This window comes from Desmodus rotundus, chromosome 2, assembly GCF_022682495.2.
Source record: "Desmodus rotundus isolate HL8 chromosome 2, HLdesRot8A.1, whole genome shotgun sequence".
NCBI lineage: Eukaryota > Metazoa > Chordata > Mammalia > Chiroptera > Phyllostomidae > Desmodus > Desmodus rotundus.
This window is the reverse complement of record NC_071388.1, coordinates 194,199,804-194,227,011: the sequence shown is the minus strand read 5'-3', so window position 1 is coordinate 194,227,011 and position 27,208 is coordinate 194,199,804. Positions and strand designations below refer to the sequence as shown.

Below are 27,208 nucleotides of genomic sequence, written 5' to 3'. Positions count from 1 at the left end.
CTTAGGGACCAGCAGCTTGGTCATTTTGCAGGTGAGGAAACTGAGGCCAGGAGAAAGCAGTGCCAGGCTATGGCTCCTAAGGCCGTCCCCTTCCTTCCTCATTCACCCTCCCCTCTGCCTCAGCTCAGCCGCCCTCTGGGCCTGGGGCCAGCCCCAGAGTCTGCAGTCCTGACTGTTTCTTCAGCTGGCTGCTGAGCCAGGGGCTGGAGGGCGGTGGGCAGTGAGTGGGAGGTGCTCTGTGTGCAGAGGGGAGAGTGTAATTAAACCAAACCTGCTGCACCCATGGCCAGAGCAGTGGGTGGTGTGGCACAGGGTAGCCATGGGTTCTGAGGCTTTTGGGATTTCAGCCCAGAAAACCCAGGCAGCCCACCAGCATGTACCTGATGTCTGCTGTGTGTGAAGCCCTGGTCCAGGCAGCAGTGTGTGCCCCAGGATGAGCAATGCTTTCGGTCTCTGGAGAGTCTGCAGCCTGAGAGAGCTTGGGGCTAGAGGGTAGGGGTGGGGGAGCAATGGTGCTGAAAAGGAGTGGGTACTACGGGCATGTGCAAGGGTGTGCAGGCTAGGTATGCCCAAGGTCCTTTCAAAGTGGCCAGAGGGGAAGAGAAGGAAGGTTTGGGGCGATAGTAGATGGTAAGAAGAGGAAAATGCGTCGGGACCCATCGATTGACAGGTTGGCCCATTCCTTTTTCAGCCATGTCAACCGGCTGTATGGCAGGCTCTGGGAGTGCAAAACACAGGGCATGTCCTTGCCTAAGAAACTCTTTCCGTGTGTGGGTGGGGGAGGGGATCCTGGCTGCGAAGGATGAATAATGGGTAACAAGCCTGAAACAGGGTCATTATATACAGTTAGTGACACCTCAGGTGGCAGAGTTGAGCATTCAGCAGGGAAGATGGTGGTGAGGTGGCAGGAGGGACTTCCGACATTGATTGGTTAAGATACAGGAGAGACCTCCACAGTCTTGGAAAAGAGGGATGGAGGCATTCTTGGGTCAGGATTCCTCCAAGAGGACCTCCAGCACCAGGGTCTTCCACTGTCATTTTCGCTTACAGTTGAGAGGACTGGGGAGGGAGCTGGCCTGGGGGTCGCAGGGCCCTCTTGGGCTGTGTGGGAGGCCAGAAAAGTTTGTGTCACCGTGACCCAAACAAGAACGTTGGTCTTTGTCCTTGTTTTCCAGCTTTTCTGGGAAGCTGCAAGGTGATTCCTCAGAACTCCTGAGATGGATGCACGGAGGAGGCTGGAGGGGCTGGTGATGGTAGCTCTGGGGTGGGCTCAGGGGCTCTCAGAGAGGCCATCTGAAAACCAGGCCTCCTTGCCTGCCCTGTGCTCCAGCCAGCAGGGAGAGGGAGGGTTTGTGGCGGTGTCTCTCAGTGGGGGCTGCGGGGCCAGCTTCATGAGGAGCACTGGTCCATTTCAGTGTTGGCTAAACTGTCATTTGAGCCCAGCAGGCCTGGGAGGGGGTGCGGAGGGGCACTGTGATCCTGGTGAGGGAAGCAGGGCAGAACTTTGGCAGCCTGCAGCTCTGCAGAAAGACCTGGAGAGATATGAGAAAGGACCCCGATTCCTCGCCCTGTCTCCTTCGTCAGAACAAAGACTCTTACTTAGCTCAGGCATGCGGGCCAGGATGGACCAGAATGAGAGACACTTGCTTCAGTGTCCTCCTGACGTCTCAGCGTCACTAAGCAACAGCATGCCAGTCCCTTGAGCAGTGTACAACCTGCATGACCACAGGTCACACAGCCTTTCCCCAGATGAAGTGTGAATGTCTCCCTCTCATTCTGGGGTTTCCCAGGTAGATTTCTTGGCTGGACTGTGGGCCCAGAGCCAGTGCACCTGGCTTGGCTGGTCCACCTGAGGGGAGAGGCCGGTCGTAGGGACCAAACCCTGGGGTTGCACTGTGTGTGGTGTTGACAGAGAGTGCCAAGGGCATGCTCCTGGGTGAGTGGGGGAGAGAGAGAGGCAGGGGGTGTCTGACCGTTGTTCACATGGCCCCGGGCACGTACGGCACACTCATGTGTCTGCTAGGGACTCAAACAAGAGGACTTTCTTGCCAAGTTACTTGATCCAAGAAAATGGTCTTAGAGTGCCTACTCTGGGTGGGGCCCTGTCTACGGCCTTTTGTGTGTTTACGTGAGTTGGACCGTGTGTCCTGGGGAGTGTGTGTATGTGTGTGTGTGTGTGTGTGCAGCAGGGGGCGGGTCTGAGCCCTCTTGTCCTCCCCTGGAAAGCTCCAAAAAACAGAGCTGGTGATTCACCAGCCCCACCCCGCCCTCCCTTGGTCCAGCCTGGCCAGAACTCCAAGAGGAAAGTTTTTTTGAGATGTGTGTATGGGCATCGAGACAACGAAGGCCTGGGCAGATCTTGCTGGATTTCCCTGCAGTGCTCTCTGGGAATACATTTGGATCCTGCACCCCTTTTCTTCCCATTCTCTAGACCCCAACTGTTGCCCCTGGGCTAAGGGAGGGGGGAGTTGGGAGGGAGGACTGGCGGACAGGGCAGGGGGACACAGTGGGGAGAAGTGGGCGGTGGAATGGTGGGAGGTGAAAACTGGGCCCTGGGAGGGGGAGAGGGGAGGTGGAGGAGGAAGTGGGGAAATGCAAACCAAATGTTGGCCCAGGGTACAGTCAAGAAAAACAGACTCTCGCGGGAGCCTGGAGCGGGGCTCCCTTTAGGAAGGGCAGGAAGGGCTGGGACAGATGTTTGGTGAAAAGAAAGAAAGAAGGAAAAAAAAGAAGTAGGAAAAAAATTGGAACGAAATGCACAGCCTGGGGGCTGGGCCATTCTCCTGCAGTCTCAGGCCTGGTTTCTCTTGTGTTAAGGCCTGTAGCTGAGTGTGTGCAAATGAGTGTGTGTTCCAAAGGCAGGAAGGCCTGTGTGTGTACTTGGAGATGGGACAGTGCCAAGGAGCCCCAGGGTATGGCAGCCTGTGCTGTCCCGTGTCTGTCTGTCCATTCATCAGTGGTTTGGGGTGGAGGGGTCTGCAGGGAGGACAGCGGACTGCACGTCTGCCAGCACCAGTCAGAAGGCAGGAGAGGCTTTGGTGGCTCACTGGGATTGTGTTTCTGGGAGAGGGGGGTGCAGGGTCCGGGTGGCTTGGTGGTGGGGGGCCTGTCTCTAGTAGTTGTTCCTTTGCCCTATCTTCTTCACACCCCCTGCAAAGCAGGGTTTCTGCCCTCCACCGCCACCAGTGGAGCCGGGGAGGAGGGAGGAGACGGGAGGCTGGGACAAGGGGGTGGAGTGGGGGAGAGGAGGAGGAGAAGGAGGGAGGGTGAGCTGGAGGCAGGCAGGGCCAGAGGCCCACAGATGCTGGCTACGCCGGAGCAGAAGCCTGGGACTCAGAGCTTTCTTCTGCCTGCTCAAGGGTCTGAGAGCTCAAGAGGTTTGTTTGCAGGCCCCGGATGTGGCCTGAGCTCAGGACCCACCGAAGATGACGTGGATCTGTCTGTCCTGCATGCTCTGGGTAGGTCTGGCTGCTTCAGCTGGGATGATGCACCCCCCCTCCTTACCCCCTTATGCTTAGGTTGAGAGCCTGTGGGGGAGGCCCTGGTTCTGCGGTCAGTAATTCCCCCACCCCACTGCTCTCACCCCAGCTGAGTCCAGGAGCTGTAAGTAGAAGGAAGCCATCAGGAAGTTTGTTTCTTTTTGGAGCTTCTCCTGCCTCTACCCTCAGCCGCACACTGGAGTGAAAATTCTTCACCCCCTTCCTTGCTCAGCCCAAGAGTTTGAGGAGGGGTCAGTGGTAGGGGCCTGGGGAACAGGGAGGTACTGACCAAGAACATGAAAAAAAGCCATGCTGGGGGGGAGTTCTACTCTGACTCCACCGCTTTTATTCCTTCTAGCCCCAATTTCAGCTTCTACCTGCTGCCACCCCTTCTCCATACCCTCCAACACCCCGTGCTGGAGGAAGCAATTGCCCCTTCTTTCTCCCTTCTCGCAGAAAGAAGAAAGATTCGGGGAGAAAGACCCAGATTCAGGAAAGTGTATGTTGGGCGAGGGTGCCCGAGTGCGGGGCAGGCAGGGCCTGGGGGCCCCATGGTGAGGGTTAAAAGTCTTGACGCCAGTTTGGGGTAGAGGGGGCTGGGAGAGAGTTGACTGCTGCAGGAAGGGTGGGGGCAGGGACGGGGTGGGGGCGGAGGGAGACCCCTTCCTTAGAGGGGCTCTGTGGCTGTCTTGGCGAAGGCATGCACGGGGTCAGGAGGGCGAGGAAGTCATCCCTGGCCGAGGGTAATGTTGGTCTCATAGAGGGTCATGGCTGACCTGGGGGAGGAGGCTGCAGGCCTGGAATCCAGATGTGGCCTTTCCTGCCCCATTCCCTGTTCCCACCAGTCCTCAGGAGGGTCCTCTCTCGGCCCAGGCAAGCTCAGGCTGAGGACAGTTGTGGGGGATCAGACTTGAGCAGTCAGCTGTGCTTTGGACAGAGAAGGGAGGTGAGGGAAGAGCTGGAAGGAGGGGCTTTGGGTGGAGTGTGGGACTCAGGTGTGGGGATGGGTCTGCATAGTAGCTTGGAGGTGGCTGGAGTGCTCTGCACAGAGGATGCATCAGTGGTTAGCTGGGCTGGTGTTCACGTCTGTGAAAGGGATCCCTGACCGAGTTCACCTCTCTAGGCCCTTCGGGCTCTCTCCAACAGGCTCTGGAAGGCCTGTGGACAGTGCTGGGGGGAGAGGTGGGCAGTGAGGGAGCCCTGCAGTGGATAGGATGGCAGTTAGACTTCCGGGGTAATGTGCTTCTGTGGATGGAGAAAGGGCCACTTCAGCTGAGGGGACGGGGAGAAGTATCTCACCCTGGGCAGCCTCAGTTCTGCACGGGCGGAATGAGGACAGTGAAGGCGAGTTGCCACGAGGGATGCATGAGCGCCCCGCTGACTGACTGCCCTTCCCCAGAGCAGGGAGAGGGTGCTGGGGGCCCAGGGCAGGTGTGGGTGCTGACACTTTGGGCTTCTCTAAGCCCCTCCACTCGCTCCTTTTCCTACCCTCTCTCCTAGTACCACCGGGCCACTGTCCCCCACCCCCAGCTCTGTGGGACAGCCTAGTGGGTACTTTTCTTATGGGAATGGGAAGCGGCTGGTGGGAGTGGGTGGGCAGAGGGATTGTGCCCATCTCCAGGGTGAGCCAGAGTTTGGGGGAGTGAGGATTGGACAGATCTGGGGCACAGTGTTGGCTAGGTCAAGGTTCTTGTCCTGTCCTCCAGTTGCCCAAGTCAGTCCTACCCGCCACCTTCCTCCCTCCTGGGTAGGCCTTGGTGGGGTGTATGTTTGTGGCAGGGAGTATATAGATGGCATCAATTATGGAAAGGGGGCATGAAGGCCCTGGAGACTTTGCCAAGGGTCTGTTTCTGCCTTGAGAGGCACCTGGTGATGGGAAGTGAGTGGACTTGGACACCAGGCAGAGCTAGGCTCATCGTAGTTCCGTCACTTAGCAGATGGGAAGCCTTGGGTCACACACTTCTCCTCTTGAACTTCAGTTCTTTGATCTGTAAAGTGGGGAGAATGATGCACACTTCACATGGGGTGGGGACAGAGGTAACGTGTGTCCAAAGACCAGGTACCCAGGCACACCGTAAGTGCTCAGTAAATGCTGGTCCCTTTTCTACTCTGCAACCTACTGTTGGGCTCAGGGGCTCCCCAGTATCCCAGATCTCATGTGGGGGGAGGGTGTCCTGGGATGGGCGGTATAGGGCAGGGTGCCCCCTCTGAGGCTCCTGACTGCCCAGGGACTCTGTCCAGCTCTTTTGGGGCCAAGAACTAGCTGGGTCTGTGGCCTCAGGGAGTTAAACTGAGGCAGGTTATGGAAGAGATAGGTCTTGAGCCCCCAGTGTGAGTGCACGTGTGTCTGTGTGTGCATGTGTCCCTGGATGGGGACAGCTGCAAACGTTTCATCCAAGCAGTATATCTGTAGCGCATAGTTTTAACAAGCTCTAGGAATAAAAAGCACATTATTAGCCGAGGAGCATAGGGATGTATTATGCATAACTTGATTTTCTCAGCAATTGCTCCCTTTTGCTATTACATATTCAAGCATGGTTTATTTAGAAAATAATTACATGCCTTTTAATCAAGGCTTTTTGGTGTTGTGCTGATGGAGTTAGAACTGCAGGCTCTTCCTTTCAGAGGGGCTCACCCTGTTCTCAGGAACCAGGAAGGGGCTCCTTAGGGCGGGGCAAAAGGAGCCACAGGGCTGAGAACAACCCTGGCCGGGCCCCCGAGCAAGCCGTGTGGCCTCGGGCTGGTCACTTGACTTTTCTGGACCTCACAGAAGCTTGGATGTTATTCTGTGAGGCCACTTCCAGCTGCAGACAATGAAGTGCTCTCTTTCTTGGAGTTGGTGTCCTTCCCAGGGTTAAGCACACATTTTTGTCAGAAGATTCCTGGGGTGCAGTTCCTGCCATGTTGACCCCAGTCTAACCCCTTGGCCCTGACCTCATTCTCTCTGGAGTTTTATTTGTCTGTGAGGGCTGTGTCCACCCGGGGCCTCCTGACCGTAGTTTTGGGAGCTAAGCCAGGCTGCGTGTCACTCACCAGGGTCTGACATAAAACCTGTGCGGTCCTCCTTTTGCAAAGTTTTTCAAAATGACACTGGAGGCACGAAGTCAGGAAGAAGTAGCGCACTGTTTTCCAGCAGTGTGCAGGGGGGTATAGGGTGTTGACTGAGAGTGGGAGCCTGAGGTTCCTCCTGGCCTCACCACGTGGTGGCTTTGTGACCTTAGGCAAGTTGTTCACTTCTCCGTGCCTCACTTTTTCTGCCTGCCTATAGGGAAGCTGTGTTTCAAGTGAGCTCATGCACATATGCATTTAGAATAGTGTCTCACACGGTAAGAGCTTGAAAAATGACAGCTCTCAGTATGTGATGCACATTTTTTTTCTTTTCTTTTCTTTTTTTAAAATTTTTATTGTTATTCAATTACAGTTGTATGCCTTTTCTCCCCATCCCTCCACCCCACCCCAGCTGAACCCCCCTCCCTCCCCCACCTCCACCCTCTCCCTTGATTTTGTCCATGTGTCCTTTATAGTAGTTCCTGTAATCCCCTCTTCCCACTGTCCCCACCCCACTCCCCCCTGGCTATTGTTAGATTGTTCTTAACTTCAATGTCTCTGGTTATATTTTGTTTGCTTTTTTCTTCTATAGCTTATGTTCCAATTAAAGGTGAGATCATATGGTATTTGTCCCTCACCGCCTGGCTTATTTCACTTAGCATAATGCTCTCCAGTTTCATCCATGCTGTTGCAAAGGGTATAAGCTCCTTCTTTCTCTCTGCTGCGTAGAATTCCATTGTGTAAATATACCATAGTTTTTGGATCCACTCGTTTGCTGATGGTCACTTCGGTTGCTTCCAGTACTTGGCTATTGTAAATTGTGCTGCTATGAACATTGGGGTGCACAGGTTCTTTGGATTGGTGTTTCAGGATTCTTAGGGTATAATCCCAGCAGCGGAATTGCTGGGTCAAAGGGCAGTTCCATTTTTAGTTTTCTGAGGAAAGTCCATACTGTTTTCCACAGTGGCCTCACCAGTCTGCATTCCCACCAACAGTGCACTAGGGTTCCCTTTTCTCCGCATCCTCTCCAACATTTGTTTGTGGATTTGTTTATGTTGGCCACTCTGACTGGTGTGAGATGGTACCTCACTGTGGTTTTAATTTGTGTGATGCACATTTTTAAGGCTACACAACAAATCAGAGTCAGAACCAGGATCCTGGGCTCCTGCCTCCCATCCAGGGCCATCCATTCTGGCAATACTTCCGGGCAGGGCCTGCCAGGCCAGTTTCCAGCCATGGTGAAGGGGACCCTCGCCCAAGACCACACGGCTTCTGGCTTCCTGGAAAGAGAGAGTATTGGAGCTCTGGGCAGAGGGCATTACTGGGGAGCAACCCAGGGACAGGGAGTGGTGTTGGGGAAGGGACTGTGTGGAAGAACTGTCCAGTCACTCAGCCATCTGAGGACCCGCCTGTGGACCCGTCCATCCACCTCACAGATGATTATGGAGCGCCGACTTTCTTCAAGAAGCTCGAAATTGTTGGGCTGATGGTTAGGATAAGATGGGTGTTACCAAGAGGGAACCTGTGGGGGCATTTAAGGGGGGTCCTAATCTGGGTTGGGGGAAGAGGTGTTGTATCAGGGGAGATCTCTTGCAGGTGAACTTTAAAATAGATCTAAAGATGAAAGGTGAGAACTCAGAAATCCAGTGCAGGAAGTGAAAATAACAGGATGGATAAGACGGCCTGATCCTGCCAGTACATGGCCTTTGGGCAGAGGGGCACTGATGCTGTAACTGTAAGGTCTCAAGATGGCCACTGATGGGCAGCTGTTGACATACTATGGGAAGTGGTGGCAGTGCAGCGGGTAGGGACTTGGGACCCTGCCTTGGACAGACCTGGATTTGAACCTCTGCTCCATCCTGCCTTGCCCATGCATGCGTGTGTGTGTGTGTGTGTGTCCCAGAGCAAGTTCCTCAGCCTCATGGCAGGACATCGTGAGGAGCCAGTGAGGGACCAGTGCCAGCCTCTCGCCGTGGCACCCAGCCCATTAATGAGGCTCATGCTATCCCCTCTCTGAGCCCTCCCACTCCAGGAGATGATTTCACTTTTGGGCACAAAAAGGGACTTGGGACTTCTTGCTCAGAAATGTTGGGACGTGGTTTATGAAGGAGCCAAGGGTGGGGGTGTGGAGAGAGAGAGAGAAAGCAGGCTGATGGAGAGAGATCCTCCAGCTCAGGAACGCAGTCACCAGATGGAATCCTGGGCTCCCCAAGTCTCCATGTGCTCCTCTGTCACACGGGGAGGGACTCGGTCAGTGCCGCTGTCTGCCCTCTGCCCTCCCGTGGAGATCCAAGGCTTCCCTTCAGTCAGGTGAGACCAGCACCTGGTGTCTGTAGCCAGTGAAGTAGGTGTCCCCGTGTTCTCTCCCCTGAGGGCAGGTCCGAGGGAGCAGGGTGTAATCACACTAGGGGCCATTGGATTCACTGTCGGACTTGTTTGGGAAACACGCCATTCTGGGACACAGGGGACATGGAGCAGAAGTGCGTGCCGACAGGGCCGCCCCGTGGGCTAGTGCAGGGCGCACACAGAATGGCAACATGAAACACCGGCCACGCTGACTGTGTCACGTGCTGCTTTTCAGGCATCATCTCCTCTGACCCTCACAACCACCTAGGGGTGATTAGCCCATTTATTAGATTGACAAAGTGAGGCAGATAGGGCTTAAGCAACTGGCCCGGAGTCACCTGGCTGTGTGGGGAACAGGGGTGAGGTGCCAAGAAGTAGTCCCTGAGGAGAGGAAGGGATGCCTGGGGACATTGAGCGTGAGCATGAGGAAGTGACTGGACCACTGAAAACTGAGGGCCATTCTGCAGAACAGCCTGGGCTCTAAAAAACATCAATGTCATAAAAGAAAAATCAAAAGGTGGAGAACTCTGGATTGAAGCAGGTGAAAGAAACCCAGCAACCAAAGTAATGCAGGATCTTAATTGGGTCCCAAGTCCAAAATAAAAACCAAACAAAGGCCCAACTCTAATGGATGCTATTGGGGCTTAAGGAGAAATCAGAACGTGACTGAATGTTGGAGAATAGTGTGGTACTAGTGTCGAATTTCCCTGAGTGTGGGGATGAGATTGGGCTTAGGCTGGGGACAGAGATAGCGAAAGAGCTGGCCAGTGTGGCAGAATGTTAACAAGTGGTGAATCTAGCGAAAGGCATATGCCAGTTCATCTTTTCAGGAACTGTTAACTTTGAGAAACAGAAAAAAGAAGACAGCAGTGCAGATACTGGTTCCGACAGTGGTGAGGGTGAGGGGGCGGTACTGGGAAGAGTTCCCCGAGGGGATGAAGTTTGAATGAGGCCTGGCAGGATACCTAGAAACTTACAAGCTGAGGCGGGAGGAAGCTGGTTCTGGGAAGAAGGAACAGAACAGCAGAGGCTCAGAGGGGGGTGCAGGCCAGGGAGTGGGGCGTGGGGGCTGAGATTTCAGGGAGCTGGGTATGGACCAAGGCCACTTCCCCCGCTGGCTCCAGGAGTGCAGGTCTTCTCCTGGATGTGTGGGTCGCATGGGAGCCTTGGGGATGAGCAGTGGTGTCCGTAACCTCAGAGAGCTGTGCTCCTTAGAGGCTGCGTAGAAGCTGTGTGGGGAAGAGGGGCCCAGTGTTGGTGGGTCCTGGAGGCTGCTGCCGCAGCCCCAGGCAGAAACGACAAGGCCTGCAATAGGGCAAAGGCAGTGGAATGAAAGGAGGGCCAAGAGAGTGTTTAGGAAACAAAATTTACACAGTCTGGCAACTGGTTGGATTGGAGGGTGGAGGGCAGGGAGGGGTTGAGAGTGATTCAGAGTTTTCCACCCCGAGTGACCAAGAACATGGGCAGGACATTAGGTGGCTAAGGGACTGTGTGTAGGGGGTGGTAGGGTAAGGAGCTTTGGTGTGTGTTTGAAGGTGACGTGGCATTGGGAGTAGCTTGCATTTGAGGGGCTAAGGGGACTCCCAGATGCCAGCTTACAGCTCCATTGGGAGTCCAGGTCTTCTCCATAGAAATGATGGCCGATGCGAACCAGGTCCTGGCATCCCAGCCTAAGGTGACGAGACCGTGGAGGAGTAGAAGGCCAGGAGGCAGGGAGAGGGTGGAGCTGACCCACCAGGGCCATCCTTGGCCTGTGTTTTAATGATGTTCTTTCACAAGGCTCACTGGCTCACAGATTTCTGGCCTCTCACCACATCCTCCATGGATCCTTGTGCTGGGCACAGGGAGCTGAGTGGGGGCAGGACTGGGGAAGTTCCTTGGGGAGCGGGCAGGAGCTCCTGAGCCAAAGGACCACTAGGGTTATCATCCTCTCCACACCTCCCTCCCGCCCCCCAGCTCTGTCCCCAGGGGGCAGGGAGGGACCTACAGCCTTTCCCAGCCTTTCCCATTGCAGGGCCTTGGCAAGAGTCAAGGCTGTCCAAGCCAGATGTGTCACACCCTCTGGCTGGGAGTGCTTCGTGCATCAGGCAGGCAGGCCTTGGCTGCGTGGAGACTGGGAGGGAGAGGATCCCCTGAGGGCCAGGAAAGCCCTCTGATGCTGAGTGGGCCTGTCACAGGGCCAGGGCTCTGGGCTGAGAGGATGGGGCTGGGACCACTTTCCTTGTTCGGGCTCTCGCTCCGGAGGGAGGGGAGCATTGGAGAGACCTAGCAACTCCTTCTGTGGTGGTGCCTCCTCTGTCCCTGCATTTCCCCAGGTCCGTTAGGAGTTAATCCAGCAGAAAGGGGCTGGGAATGCTTGGTGAGGCTGTCTGCCACTTGTCAGGAAAATGACGGTCATTGCCATAACAAGCCACAGAGCCTTGCACTTTCTGGGCTCATTCACATCCTCTGCCTGTACCTGAAGAGTGGCCCTGGGCCAGGGCAGGATAGGTACCAGACCCTGTTTCCCCGTTGCATCGGAATCTAACATACCATTGTTGGGAAGTCTTTCTTCCTCCTTGAATCTGATCGTGGCTCCTGACAGCTTCTGCCCACTGAGCTTTGTTTGCCTTTAGTAACTTCACCGATTGCTTCTGGGGCTTTTTTATAATGACAGCCTCTTCTGGTATCTGAAGATAAGAGGCTCAACCAGCCTAGACTTTCTTCTCCAGCTTCCTGGATCCCTTCAAACCTGTGTGGGTGACTCTTCCAACAAGATCACTAGCCACTCCATGTGAAACCTGGGGAAGCCAAAACTGGGCAGAGTCAAGGTTACAGCCTGGGGCCACTTGCTTGGGGGTGGCTGAGCTAGTCTCCTGTCTGCCACTAGGGTTCCCAGCCTCTCATGGAAGGGTAATACCTTGTGGGACATCCCGTTCCCTGTAAATATCAGCATGTCCTATGCATAGTTATCCCTGCCCTCCACCTCAGACTCACCCACTGTTTCCCCTACTCCGACCACCCCCTCATTTTCATGTGGGGACTGACGCCACTGATGTTCTCAAGGCCGTCAACCTAGGGAGCAGGGCTCTGGACTCCCATGCTACCATGTTCCCCTGAACCAGAAAGCAGGAGCAGGTGGGAGCCAGGGGCAGCAGCAGTGGGCTAGCCCATTGCCCAAGGGCTGCCTGTAGAGGCTGTGAGTGAGGCCAGAGAGTGGATCTGAAACCCTGTTTCTGCTCTCCAAGCCCATGCAGAGAGAGGCTTTGTAAACTCAGAATTTATGGGATTGGGCAGGCAAGGCCCCAGGCCCAGGGGAGAACCCTGGGCGTTTGCCTGTCAGTATGGGAGGCTCCACCTGCTCTCCATCTGTTTACTGGGCAGCTGGGACCCTCTTTCATGAGATTCCACTGCTCTAGCTACGCTTTGGGGAGGAGGCCTCTTTCCCTGGGCTTTGGAGGAAGGGCTGGATTTGGGGTGTAGGCAGAGAATCTGGGGTGTAAGCTGGAACAGGGTATTCTGCCTGACTTAGTGGGGTGGGAGAGGCAGGCTTGGAGGCACCAGACCAGGACTGAGATGATTGGGCTACAGGACTTCCTGTCTGCCTCCCCATACAGGCCCTAAATTGAACCTCTAGTCCCCTCCCTGCCCCTCATCCCACCCGAGGCCTGGGCTGTTGCAGTTGACATTGGGCTGGCCCTGTCCCTGGAATGTCTGTGACAGAGATCATCCAGAAGGCTGCCAGCTAGGAACTGAGATGGGAAAATGAGCAAGGTGAGACCTCAGGGTGGAGGGGACTCTTCTGCCCCTCCTCGAGGCATGTGGACACTGAGTGAGGTCCAGAGCTGGGCAGTGCCCCATCCCCCCTACCCTCACCTCGCCCCTAGAGCAAGCTGGAAGCACCACTCCTAAAACCCAGCTCTGTAGAATCTCAAAATCCAGACCTGCTGCCTGGCCTAGCAACCAGGGGATGGTGCTGGGCTCCTGACACCCACACCTGTCTCTGTTACCCTCTGCTCTCTCCACCTCTGCCCTGGGCTGTGCCTCTGCTTCCTCCTGTCTCCCACCATCTCTGTCTGCCTGTCTCTTTAAATTTTGAGACACTATGGAAGTTCAGAAAAGTTGCAAATACAATGCAGAGACCTTCTTTTTCCCTGAGCTGTTTGAAGGTAAATGGCTGACATGATGCCCACCACCTCTAAATACTTTTCTGATTTTCCCACAAGGACTTTCTCCTACCTAACCCAACACAGCCATTGAAGTCGGGAAATTGACATTGATGTGTGACCACCGTCTCATCCTCAGGCCCCGCTGAAGTGCGGCCAGGTCTGTCCTATGGTCCATGCTGTCCCTCATGGTTGAGAAGCAGCCCCTGCATTTGTCTCTCACGTCTCCTCAGTCTCCTTCAGTCTGGAAATCTCCTCTGTCTTCCCTTGACTTTCACGACCTCATCACTTTTGAAGATTCCAAGCCGTGTAATTGGTAGAGGGTCCCTCAGTTTGGTTGGTCTGATGTTCCCTCATGATTAGATTCTGCTAATGTCTCCTTGGCAGGAATGTTGCAGAAGCGATGTTGTGTTCTCTGTACAGACCCTCCGTGGCACATCATTTCTGCTCGTCCCATTACTGGTGATGTTACCTTTGATCACTTGATTAAAGTGGAGTCTGCTGGTAATTTACAAGTATGATGTGGGGAGGTGCTTTGAGACTTGTAAATACTCTGTTCCTTGTCTTTCAATTTCTCCAGTTATTCCACGTATCAGAATGGGTTCATTTAAGCCATTCCTGTCATTATGTATTTTGATGCTCAGATCTTCCCAGATTTAGCCTTTGGGGGTCCCTTCAAGTTGGCTCCTGTGTCCTTTTGTCTGTCTGCTCCCCTTTGAGTCTCAGGTTCCCTTTATAGTCTCTGCGTTTCTATCTAATCTACCCCGTTCTCTGTGTGGGCTTGTTGGGCTGCTCTTTGTCTCTGCCTTTATCTTGGTCTCTTTTCCCCTCTCCATCTGACTCCCTGTGGCTTTTCTCTGTCTTCTCTCTCCGTCTGTCTGTTTGCCTCTGTCTGTGTTTGCCCTGTCTTTGTCTCGCCTCTTCTCTCCCCCTCTCTCTGTGTCCTTCTGTCTGTCTGTCTCTGCTCCTCAACCTCTCTGTCTCTTTGCCTCTTGGTCCCTGTGTTTTTCTGTCTTTCTCTCCCTTTGTCTGTTTTTCTCTCCATGTGTCTCATGGCTCAGTCTCTTTCCCCAGACTCGTCACTACGGTGTCTTCAGATAGGAGTCCTGGACATGCTGGGTTTGTGGGAGACTGCCACCCTTCTCGCTTTGAACACACAAGTTGCCCCCCACCCCCAGCCCCTGTCCCAGAGCTGGGAGACTCTGGGGCAGGGTGCAAGAGGGGCACTTGGAAGAGCAGAACCCTCTCCCTGGAGCTGCAGGTCATGTCTCTGTGTGGGCCCAAGTGTGTACAAACGGCCTCAGGAGGCTCTGTGCCGGGGAGAGGGAGGAGGGAGCTGTCTGTGTTCTGCTGGCCCCTGCTGCCGGAGCAGGGAAGTGAGCCAGGTCAGACACCAGAGTGGGGCGCCTCGGAGAGGAATGGCACCTGCAGGCAGGGATGACTTCTCTGGGCAGCCCTCTCAGTGGGGGACCTCTGCCAGTCTGTGCCTGGGCTGGGGGCACAGGTGGGGGGAGGGTGGTTGTAAGCAGCGTGGGTGCAGGGCTTTGCGCCTAGAGTGTGTTCCCCTGCATTGTTCCAAAGGACAGGTTGTCAGAGCTTGAGGGGTATGGTGCCCCACCTCAAGATGTCCAGAAGAGGAAACTGGTATTGCAGGGGGGAGGGCGGGAGGGGGTGACTGGCCCAGGAGGTCACGGTGGGTCAGATACAGAGAAAGCTTGGACAGTCAACCTGCCTCTCATTTCATGCGTGTAGTGGTGTAGTTTTAGATAGGATATTCAACATCAAGATTTTCCTAATGCAAAGAATAAAAAATAAAACTAAAGATGGAAGAACCCTTCTGGGCTGGGTCAGGGGATGGCAGTGAGGATGAGAGGCAACAGAGGGACGTGGTGTTCTGTGCACAGGGGTAAAAATGTTAGAGACTATCAACCTCGATGGGCAAGTAAATGAGCTCTATTCACCCAGTGGAATGCTACACAGCAACGAAAAGGAAGGCGCTACTGCTCTGTGTATTCAACCATATGGATGAAGCTCACAGAACAGGCTGAGTGAAAGAAGCCAGACATAAGAATATATACTGTATAATTCCATTCACAAGAAGTTTAAAGATCTGTCAAAATCAATCTTTGGTGATAGGAGTCACAATTGTCTTTACCTTGGGGGCTATTGACTAGGACCTCCATGAGGGAGCCTTTGGGGGTGTGCTTATATTGGGGCATAAATGTGCAAAATTGTGTTGAGTGATACATTTAAATGAGTGTACTTTGTTCCTGAAGTAAATAATAAAGAAACCATGGGGGGGTCTGTGATCCCGGGATGCTAAAGTGTCTGGTTGTCATCTGGGCCCCGGGACGCTGACCCCACCTGGGGGTCTGGGTCCCCCCATTGCTTTCCCTTCTCTGGGCGCCTCCTTCCAGAAATGGGCCCAGGATTTTCATACCTGCAGGGGCTCTTGCCTTGTCTTGAGCCCTTGCCCATATCTTCTCTGGACCCCTCAATTCCTTTGCTTTAAGCCCAGCCTTCTGCCCGGTCCTGATCACTGTGCCTTTCCTCCCCCAGCCAGAGGATCTGGAGGCCCCCAAGACTCACCACTTCAAGGTGAAGACCTTCAAGAAGGTGAAGCCCTGTGGTATCTGCCGGCAGGTCATCACCCGGGAGGGTTGCACCTGCAAAGGTGAGCAGCTAATGGGTTGGGGGCAGGGGATGCGCATCTTCATGGGACTGGAGATGGCCTGGGGCCAGGCCAGGCTGGGACTTGGCTCTGTGGATGTCTTTGGGGTCCTGATCTAGTGCCTCATTCTCATTTGAGGGGCGATGCTGGGCACACTGGATGGTAGGCATGTGGATGTGTGTGGCTGGCACATGGCAGGTGAGGGGTGGCATGGAAATGGCATGTAGCTTGTCTGTGGATGACCAGTATAACGTGTGGATGTCATGAAGAAAGCATATGGATGGCATACAGATGGGCTGTGGATGGCACGTGGGAGGTGTATGGATAGTATGTAGTGGCGTGGAAAGTATGCGGATAGTATGTGTTGGCATGTGGGTGACATGTGGGGGCATGTAGAAGACACATGGAGGTCATTTGGTTAGCATGTGGACAGTGTGTGGAAGGTGTGTGGGTGGTGTATGCCTGGTACTAGGAGTATTACAAAGACACCAAGCTGCAGTCCTCCCCTTGTGGCAGTTTAGGGGTGAGTTTGAGGGGTCCCAAGTCAGATTTGAGGGAGGGCATGCTGGCTGCCAGGCTTTGTCAATCATTGTTTTCATGCACTCCTAGAACAGCCTGGGGTTTGGCTGTTTGCCAGAGAAACCCGTGTCTTGTCCCACATCACAGTGAAATCAGCAGGAGGCCGCTACACCTGACCTTGGTTACTGATACCATCACCCTCCCAGTTGCCCCACCGCATGCCCCCTCTCCTTCATTCCCCACCTCCCATCATTTGTCAGGACCCCCCGACACAGCTTGAGTCACTGAGCTTCTCTACAGCCATCTCAGGCTGCTGGCATTTCTCACCGGGGTGACTGACTGCCGTCCCTTTACCTCCCATTTCCTGACCCACGCTCTCCGATCCACCCTCCGTGCCAACTTGCAGCGGGACTCAATGGAGATCTAGTTGTGTCAGTTCCCTGGTGAAGCACTACCCTCCAGACAAAGTACAGGCCCCTTCCCATGGCTGCAAGGTCTGGCAGGACCCCACCCCTTGCCTGCTCTTGTCGACCCATCTCTCCTTGCCCCCAAGTCCAAACTGAAACCAGCTCTACCTTGCACAGTTCCAGAAATGCCAAGTATGTCAGGTATGCCAGAGGGTCCAGGCTCCTGCTTGCCCTGGAACCTTTACTCCACCTGACTCTCTCCTTCCTTCCCTCCATGCCACATCCTGGTGGAGCTGGGAAGCTGGGCAGCAGGGCCCAGTGAACAATTCTTGAAGCACTTACTATTAGACAGCTTGCACGCACCATCTCATATATGGCTCAGGGCACCTGGAGGGTGCTGGTGGCACCCTCTCTTACAGATGAGGAAACCAAGGCTCAGAGTAAGTAAGTCTCTTGCCAAAGCACACAGCTGGCTGGGTTGGTGTAGGGTTTTCAGGGGTGTGTGTTCTCTGGAGGAGGGAAGGCTTCTAGACCAGGAGTTTCAGCTGGGTTTTGGAGGATGGATTGGGGGGATGGAAGTGTATGAGTGTGTGTGTGAATGTGCATGTGGAGGGCATTCCAGGCTAGGCCTGCTATAGCCAAAGGGCAGAGAGAAATTTATAGTCCTTAATGGAAGAAGGGTTGAGTTGAGGGGGGCAATGGGAACTTTTGTAATACCAAAATCAGCCGCATGGTGTCACCCTCCTCTTAGGAGTTCTGACTAGGTCAGGTTGTGATTTAGGGTGGGAGCTGGGGGAAAGTCTGGGAGAAGGAATTGCTGAGGGCAGGGTTAAAAAATTATTTTTTGCTTGTACCACCACCCTGCCCCAAGAACCTGCTGACCCTCCCCCCAGTTCCTTCCTTCCTTCCCCAGTGCACCCTCCCTTCACCCCAGTGACCCCCGCTGCTGCTCTGAAAGGGGGTGGGGTAGAAGGAAGTCGCAGCACACTCCCTGTGAGACCTTCGGCACATTGCTGGCCTTATGTCCTGTGAGAGTCTGTGGTCCAAGGCTCCCCCAGTTGACCTGGCCTGATGGCTTGCTTGAAGAGGGAATTTGACCGCAAGTAAAGGAAGGCTCCCAATGTGAGCAGGGATGACCCTGGTTTCACCCGGTTGGGAGCCTGGCCCTGTCTGCCAGGTGTGAACCAGAGTTGAGGGCAGGTGGCCAGTGGGCTGCCAGGCTGGTTTGGCAGCTCCTGGTGAGTTAGTGAGAAGAGGGAAAGAAGCCAGAGCCACATTGCAGAGGTACCACCAGGTGTCAGGACTGGGCCATGCAAGAACCAGGGGTCAGCCCAGCAAGGGCAGACAGAAGGCTCCAGGCTTGACCAGCCACATGTGCATCCTCAGCAAGAGGGTTGGGGTGGCCAGGCCTGTGGACAGGGTTGGGGCCACTTGGGCTCACTGGCGGGAGCTGCAGGGATGGGCCAAGTCTCTGTGCTTTGGAACCAGGAGGTTGTGGTGGCACAAGAAGGATAGACCCCCTTAGCTATCCGTCTGTCCATCCATCCATCTACCCATCCATCACCCATCCATTCACCCATCCATCCACCCACCCATCCACCCATCCATCCACCCATCCATCCACCCATCCACCCGTCCATCCACCATCCACCCGTCTATCCAGAGGTACCAGATGTGAGTTGTTCCTGGATGAGGGGGCAATTGTGGACTGAAGTCCAGGCCACATTTTTCTTACCAAGCCCAACCCAAAGAATCTATTAGCTCCCCTTCCAGTCTTCATTTCATCTTGGGCCACAATGTGGGAACTCTCTGAATTAGCAGCCAGGGGTGATGGGTGGGCAGGGTGTATAGAACACCAAGCCTCTGGATTTACAGTCTCCACAGGGCCTTGCAGTGCTGATGGAAACTCTGCTGTAGCCTGGGGGCAGAGAGGACACTTTTTTAGATCTGGAAAGACTGAGGCATTCATCCTGTCCCCTCTGGCCGGCCTGCTGTATAACCTCGATGGTTCTGCCCCTTTTCATCCTCCTGCATTTCACTGTTTAATGCAATATGGCCGCAGGGGGTGGGGTTTGAGATAGGAGCAGGGAAGGGAGTCAGGGAACCCGAAGTCTAGTCCTGGTTCTGGGGACTCAAGGACCAACGAGGTAGATGAAGAACTAAGGTGACGAGACATGTGGGTGTAAGCATGACAGACATATAGGTGAAGAGGTCACTGTGAGACCTCAGCCAGTCTTCTCCCTCACCGAGCCCTTTCCTTCCCATATACCACGGGGTTAGTAATAAACCCTGTCTCACGTCTCACAGGGGCTTATTGTGAGGAACGCTGAGGTTGTGTGTGTGGCTGTAAATGGTACTAGTGTTAGGGACTATGGTGCCCTGTGAGAGAGACAGAGATGGATGAGAAAATGGCAGGAGAAGTGGCCCAGGGCCACCGCTAGTGACCTGGGCTCTATTTCCAGCCTTGCCACTCACTTGCTAAGTGAGATAAATCACTTTGCTGCTCAGGCCTAAGTTTCTTCATCTGTAGATAAGGGGCTGGACCAAGCATGCTCACTGAGGCCCAGAGAGTGGGAGCTCCTGGAAACTTCCCTTGTTGGCGTCTGTAAAGGCTCGATAACTCCCCCAATGGAGGCTGCTGCCTCGCCTCCTGCCTGCACGTGAGCATCCACCTGACCCCAATGAACTGAGCCCTTCTAGGCTGGATGCCGTGCAGGAATTGGAGCCAAGACCCAGTGCCTGACCTGGGAAGACAGACATGCCACCAGACAATCGCAGAACGTGGTGGCAAAGCTGGCACAGAGGTATGTGTGAAAGGCTGTCTCTGACTTAGCAGGGATTTTTCTGTCAGCCTTCAGCAGGAAAGGCTTTTATAGGCTGGGTGTTGAAGGGTGTGTAGGAGCTCCTCAGTGGGTTTCCCACAGATCCCTGGGGCTGTGCTGTAGGGAGTCTAGGGCCTTGCCCAAGGGCCCTGGCCTCCCACTGGGCTGAAACCCAACAGAAGAGACCAGAATACCAGCTGAGTGCCCAAGAACTGCCATCTGGACCTGGATGGAGGCCCGGACTTAGGCTCCTTCCCTTCTCAGTGCCTCTGCTGGGCCTGGGCGGTGGGGGCAGTTTCCTCAGTGTGGGAAGCACCTGGGGAAGACAGTCCAGCCCTTTGTGGGACAAGCCTACCCGGAAGCCCTCACTGGTTAGGTTTGGAGAAACCTGGCTTCAGGAGCCCTTTCTCCTGTGTTACTTTACTGGGGACCTCAGGTTTCTCCCCTGTGTCTAAGGACCTCCTTGGAGTCATCAGAGGCAGCCTTGTGGTGTGACCTTGGGTGAGACACTTAACCTGTCTGGGCCTGGCTTCTCCATTTCTCTAAGTGAGGGACTGGGCTAGATCAGAGGTTCTAAAGGGGGTCTCAGAGAAGCTGTGAGCTTCTTTGGCACTGCTTTAGAGGCCTGAGAAGGTGGGAAAAGGGGGAATGGCTTAAGGGGCTGGGGCCCTAAAGCTCCTGCCCACTTCAACCAAAGCAACTCTGGTTTTAGGAGTTAAATACATCCAGAGGCAGGATGGTGCAGTGGTTTTGCACATGACTCGGATGTCCTGGATTAAAATCCCGGGTGTGCCCCTTTCTAGAGGGAATTTAGGCAGATTGCTTCGCCTCTCTGAGCCTTGATGAGCTCACTTTTAAAAATGAGACACACAACAAACATCCTTCCCTGAGTAACTGCAGGCATTAAATGAGACAATAGACATCAAGAGGTCAGAACAGAGCCTGGCATATCACAAGCATTTAATAAATATTAACCAGAATCACTGAGATTGCACACAAGAGTTCATCTGTATGAGAAGTAGGCTGCCAAAATAAAGTTTGAAAGGACTAGACGGGATGACCTAACGGTTTCTCCTTGCTGCAACTTCAGAGCCACACTATGCCCACTCCCCTGGGACTCCTTGGAGTAGTCAGGGTTCTCCAGGGAAACAGAACCAACAGGATGTGTGGATGGGTGGATGGATAGATATTTATTATAAGGAACTGGCTCATGCAACTGTGGAGGCTTAGGAAGTCCAAAATCTGCAGGTGGGCCATGAGGCCGGGGATCCAGGGAAGAGCTGCAGTTCAAGTCCAAAGGCAGTCTGCTAAAAATAGCAGCAATGACAAAACTCTGCTGGCAGAATTCCCTCTTGCTTGGGGAGATCAGTCTTTGTTAGACACAGGCCTTCAACTGATTGAACCAGGCCCACCCACATTATGGAAGGTAGTGGCTTTACTCAGTGTTTGCTGATTTAAATGTCAATCTTATAAAAATAAAACAAAACCCTTCACAAAAACATCTAGAATAAAGTCGAACAAATACGTGGTACCATGGCCTAGCCGAGGTGACACATGATTTCAACTATCACACACCTCCAGGCCCGGCTGGGAAGAGAAGCAGGGCAGGGCAGGGCAGAGCTGTGAGGCTCGGCAGGCAGATGGGCAGCCAGGGAAGGAGCTGAGGTGGGCCTGGCATGTGGGCCTTTATCTCCGGGGGCAGGTGCACACCGAGGCTCTGTGCTCATTTTCCGACCAGAGGCCAGGAGGAAAAGGCCATTTAGATCGCAACAATGTTGGCTTCCTGTGTTCCCCGGAGGCAGGAAGCCACTCCAGGACAGAGTATGCGAAGTCTAGAGACAGAAGCTGACCAAGCGTTGGGGCTGGGGGTGGAGTTCTCAGCCCAACAGGTAATCTGTGGACCCCTCCCAGCTTCGGGGCTCTCAACTCCCTCGCAGGCCACCTGCTGTGCTCTGCTGAATGGGGCCGTGTTGGCACCGTGGATGGAGATGGGGCTCCGGGGGCTGCACTGAGTTTCAGTTTGTCAGGGTTGCTCTCTAGGGAGCTTCATCTCGCAGGCTCACTGTCACAAGCGGCCACCGCCTTCCTTCGGAGCTGGGGAGGCCCCGGTCCACTCGGGTGGGGTCGATCCTGAGAGGTGTGTCTGGGGAGGACTCAGGCACCTGAGGGATGCCGGGAGGCGGGGATTGGGCCTTTCCTGCCCTTGCTTCTCCTCGGTGAGGAATGGTGCCTTGTGCAGTGGGCGTCCCTGTCACCCACAGACTGGGGTCCTCAACAGCATTTGGGATGTTTTCAGGGTTGGAACCTGGGTTCCCCCTTCTTGGTTGGAGGGGGAGCAGGGACTGATGGAGAGGCTGACCAGACCTGGCACCGGATCTCACAGCTGGAGGAGGGCACTGTCTGTTCCAAGGGCTGGAATGCAGGGGCCTTCAGGGGCAATGCAGGCAAATGGGAGTGAGGCAGCAGGGTGTGGTGGGACCCCAATGACCTGGAGGGCTGCTCTGCCCAAGGCATTCCAACGGAGACAGTAAGCCTCTGTGTTTTAAACCATGAGCCAGCTGAATGAAGACAAGGAGTCTGAGGCCCAGAGACGGGCACTGGCTTGCCTCAGGTCACACAGCATTGTGCAGCAGTCAGGACTGGAACCCAGGCCTCCTAACTAGGAGATGGGGCTCTTCTGTGTAACAGCAATGCCAACAACGGACATGATGACGATGCCACTGCTGACAGTGGACTCTTACAGAGAGCAGACTCTGGGCCAGCCACACACATTAACTCATTTAATTCTCACAACACCCTGTGTGGTAGGTGCTATTATGACCCCCATTGTATAGATGTGGAAGTGAAGTCTCAGGGTGATTAAGTAACTTGCCTTAGATCACAGAGCTAGTGTGTGATCTGCATCTGAGCTGAGAGCCAGTCCACACACCGCCAGGAGGTAAGTGGGTAGATGGAGAGCAGGACCAGTGGATGAATGGATGAAGGATTAATGAGCTCCCTTAGCCCCCACCCCCTTACTAGGCTTGAGCGTAAGTGGTGTTTGTACTGAAGCATTTGGGAAGCACTGACCATGGTCCTTACTTCACTCTTCCAACAGGGGCCGGAGCTGAATGAAGGGTGGGGCTCACCCCCTCACTGGTACCTGCTCCATTGCCCTGGAATGTCAGCTCTGGTCTAAGGGGATTAGACTGGAGAGAACCCTTCCAGTTTGAAATTTACTGCGTATTTACTGAGTTCCACCTGTATGCCAGACCCTGAACTAGGGCAAGGGGAAGGACTCAAAGCTGCAAAGTTGAACGGGATCTCCCATTGTGCCTTTGAGAAGCAGTTGGATGTGAGCGAGAACAAATCGTAAAGGATTACTTAGTCCTTCTGTGTGCCATGGGTTTTCCAAGGGGTGTGAGCCCAGGATTATGGGAGCACAGAAGAGGGAGGGACCATCTTTGAATGCCTGACTACCCAGAGAGGGACATTTCGGACTGGACCTTGAAAGATGTTTATGAGGTCACCATTCCAGACCTGCTTTTTGCAGACTTAAAGTTCAGCTGAGGAGCTAGGGGTGGCAGGAACAGATCTCTTTTGGGGCAGCAGCTAGAGGTGGAGGCAAGACCAGGCCCTGTAGGGCCCTACAGGAATGCTGAGGGGTGGACAGAGGCTTCTAAATGGGGTGAGATGATCAGTTTGCACTTGAGAGTGGTCTGTGACTCTGCAGGCTGAAGGGAAGCGAGGCTGGTAGAAGGATAGTTACTCTGAACTCGTGCAGGGGTGGTGGGCCCGGGAGGAAGGTCGAGATTCAACAGCCTCTTTGGAGTTACTCTCTGGGCCACAATGACGAACTGGCCGGGAGGGTGAGGAAAGGGAAGAAGAGTTACAGAAAAGAGCACGTAAGGGAGCAAGGAAGGACCCATGCGATGGCCTCTGTTCTCTGTTCCCAGCATCACCTTTTGTCCTCTTGCTTCCCGAGGGATCCAGTGCTCTGGTTTCTGCGTTAGTTATCTGTGTTAGCTACCCCAACATGCAGCAGTTTAAAACAAATACAAAGTTATCACCTCTCATAGTTTCTCTGAGTCAGGGATTCATGAGTGATTTAGCTGGATGGTTTGGACTCTGGGTTTCTCATGAAGTTGCAACCAAGCTGTCAGCTGGGGCCGCAGTCATCTGAGGGCCTGACTGCAGCTGGGGGGTTCACTTTTGGGGGGCTCTGTCATGTGCCAGCCACGGTGGCGCGGGCTGGTGGCAGGGGCCTCAGCTGTCCGCCACACGGCCCTCTCCATAGGGCTGCCCGAGTGTCCTCACGACACCGTAACTGGCCTCCCCCAGAGCGAATGATCCAGGAGACCAGGCCGAGGCCACAATGCCTTTGCTGACAGCCTCAGAAGTCACACGTCCCCATTTCTCCAATAGCCGACTGGGCACACAAACCAAGCCCCATTCATCGTGGGAGGGGACTGCAGATGGATGTGCAGACGGGGAGGTGAGAAACGCTAGGGCCCCTTGGAGACTGGCTGCCGCGCTTTCCCTTTCTGTAACACGTTTGAATGTGCAGAACGGCAAGGCCAAGTTTCAAACCACAGAAGGAAGGTGCTCTATGGGAGAAGGCCTGAGAAGGGTGACTGAGATGTAAAGGTGCCTTTCCTGGAGGGGACCTAGGGCAAGAGAGCCTCCTGGGGGATGGGGACAGGTGAATCTGAAGCTGTAAAAATCTACCCTGCAGGGCTTGGCCACACCTGCCACTTTGGTTCAGTTTACTGAGCTCCTATTTTCGGGGCTGGGGGCTGGGGGAGGTCTTTTTTCAGTCTCCACTTTCAAGGACAAGCTCCGCATTCCAGCATGCAGGGAGCACTCGGCCCACTGTGCTGCACTGCCCAATGATTTCTCCATCTGCCCTCCACTCAGGGCATTTGTTGAGTGTCTGCCACTGGGTGCCAGGCAGGGCTGCCCTGTATGTTCACACAGGCCATTCAATGCCAAAGGCGTCTACCGAAGTGAGCCCTGGAATCAGCCCATGCTTTGCTCACCAAACCATGAACCCAGGTACAAGGCTGGGTCCAGCTGGAGAAGAAGCACCTTCTTGCTGTTCCTGCACAGACACAGTACTCAGCTGTGCATCCACACAGCTGGTCTAACCAGGGGGTGGGACTTTTGCTCATTTGCACAAAGATACTGTTTGGTGCGGTGGGCCTGGAGCAGACACTGGCATAGCTACTGGGGATGTGGTGTGAAGGAGACAGGCACGCTCCTGCCCTCACAAGTCTAGCGTGGCGAGATGCACTATACACACATGAGCAGGAGTTGCCCCACGTGACTTCAGACTGTGAGCCGTGCTAAGAAATGGTTGGGGTGCTGTGGGTGAAGAATAATGGGGAAACCTGCTGTAATCGGGTGGTCGGGGAAAGCCTACGTGGGGAGATGACTTTCAGAGACTTCCAGAAGTAGAAGGACTTGGCTTGGTGAGCAATGGAGAGGTGGACTGAGGGAGAGCATTCCAGGCAGCTAAGACAGCAAGTACAAAGGCCCTGAGGTAGGAAAAAGCTTAGTGCATTGGGAGCTGTCAGAAGCACGCAGGAGGAAGATGGAGTCCCCTCTCCCACTGTGCTCCCAGCCTGGGGTAGGGAGGCCCACGTTGGACACTTGGGGATGTCTTTGGGGTTGAATATGAGATGTTGGGGGGGAGGGCTGTGGCTCAGGAAAAGGGTAGTGGTGGATGCGATTAAATGGGGGTGCACATAAACTCCAGGGGAGGGAGATCTGCAGTTGGGTCAACTGAGCCAGCATCTAAGCCTCTGCTGTGTACCACGCACTGTGTAGTGTGAGTGTGTGTGTCTGTGTATGTGTGTGTATGAGAGAGAGAGAGAGGAGAGAGTGGGGGGGAGAGAGAGAGAGATCCTTCATTTGAAGGAGCCACAACTGTAGCAGGCAAAGTGGTGGCGGTAAATGTGTGCTCTGGGACAATACCAGCAAGAAGGTGGGGAACAGTGGATGAGGCTGCCCAGGACTTACTCTGGAAGGCCTGGGGTTTGATTTGAGGAGGAAGAGGAACGGTCCCTCAGTTTGGAGGCAGTGGCCTGTGGGGAACCCTTCTGGCTGGGAGGCTGGGAGGGCCTTCCAAGCTCAGGCCACAAGGCCTGAGGCTTTGTCAATTCCACATTCCATGGAAGGTGTGGGGATTGGGGCTGCTGCTGTCAGAGTGGAAACACCTTCTGGAGGGGAGCTGCCACCTGGGGCAGAGGGGGTGGGAGAGACAGAAGCAGAAAAGTTGGGCAGATGGGCATGACTTGGGTGGCCATGGGTGGGTATGCCCTGACGTGGCCGGGGGTGGAGAAATCCCTGAGCTGGGCTGGCTGGTGGGGTCGGAAAGCCTTGCTCAGCACTGGCTGAGTCACAGGTCTGAGCTGGGGCCAGGATGAGGTTTGGGGAGAGCATGGTCCCAGGGCAGGGCTAGTGGCCAAGGTCACATCCCAGGCTTCATCTAGTGTGCCTCCCAGCTTTCCCCCAACCCCCACTCTCATACACCAGAAGCCTTCGTGTGGGGAGCCCCGAAGCTTCTTTTAATATCTCTGCGCCTCCATCTCTCCTGTGTGCCACTGAGAATCAGGTTGGCTCAAAACTGGAAAGGGGTTGGGGGAACTGTAGATCCAAGAGACCAGGGGCTGTGGCTGTCCAGGATTTGGGGTCAGGGTGGCTCTCTTGCCTCCCTCTCCTCAGTGCCCCCAACCCACCTACCTCAATCAGGCTAAGTCAGTGCAGAAGCTCAGCTCCGAGCCTCTGTCTGTGGGACCTGGTAGGGAGGGGCCCACTAAGCCCCTGGGTGGAGAGCCCTGGGGGTAGGGTGGGCAGGGCTGAGACATTCCAGGCTGAGGGAACCCCTTGGAAATTTGATTCCAGCTTCTGGTAGTGGGAGGGAGGAGCAAGTCCTGTGTGTGTGTGTGTACGTGTGTGCGGGTGCATGTTTCCAATCGTGCACATGAAGTTTGGGAGTCTGTGTGAGCATCTGTCCACATGTCTGTGCCCAACTGCACCCTGAGGGTCTGCTATGAACACTGTGTGTGTGTTGGTTTCCCCCCACCCCCAAGTCAGGTTTCTCCTTGGACATGGGTGTGTGTGTGTGTGAAGCTATTAAGTGTGTATGGTTATGTGTGCATGTATGGCTGAGTGCATTGCCGTAAGTGGTTATGAGTGAGTGTGTGTATGGGTGTAAATGTGTATGCGTATGTGCTCATGGGCTTGTATGACTCTCTGGGTGAGCCGGCTGCCTGCTTGGTGTATGTGTAAGGGGAGAAGGCCCCGCTCTTATTCCTTCGCGCGTTTGGCAGCGGGGGCCTGGGTCCGGGCCACCTCTGCCCCTGGCAAGAATCCAGCAGGGGACTCGGTCCCCTTCCCTCCCCAGGCTCCTCCTATCCTCCTGCGCACCTAGGGGCTCTGGCCCCGGGGGCTCAGCATCTGCTCAGCTGGGGTCTGGCAATCTTGGGTATTCCCGCCTGCAAGCCCAGGGGAGCTGCGGCAGCTGCCCCCACCGCCCCTCCACCCGCCTCCTCCCTGCGTCCCTCCTTCCCTCCCGAGCGCGATTGCGGGCGGGGTGGGAGGAGATTTCGCCGGAGTTTCCATTTCATACCTCGCGGCTAAACTTTCTTTCTGTGTCTCACCCTCTTGCAGTCTGCAGCTTCTCCTGTCATCGGAAATGCCAAGCCAAGGTAAGGGGCCTCGAGGGTCAGCTGGTGGGGGGTAGGGGTGGGGGATGGGGTGCAATTTAGGGACTGGATGGGCTGGGGTC

General features: G+C 54.8%; 1 protein-coding gene across 1 annotated transcript in view; it reads left to right on the top strand.

Moving 5' to 3' along the window:
* The window catches only part of TNS1 (tensin 1), a 216,146-nt gene that overhangs the window by 26,273 nt on the left and 162,665 nt on the right, over positions 1-27,208 (top strand). The window contains 2 exon segments of the mRNA XM_071220708.1: positions 15,578-15,692; positions 27,091-27,128. The gene's annotated coding sequence lies outside the window, so the exon portion shown is untranslated.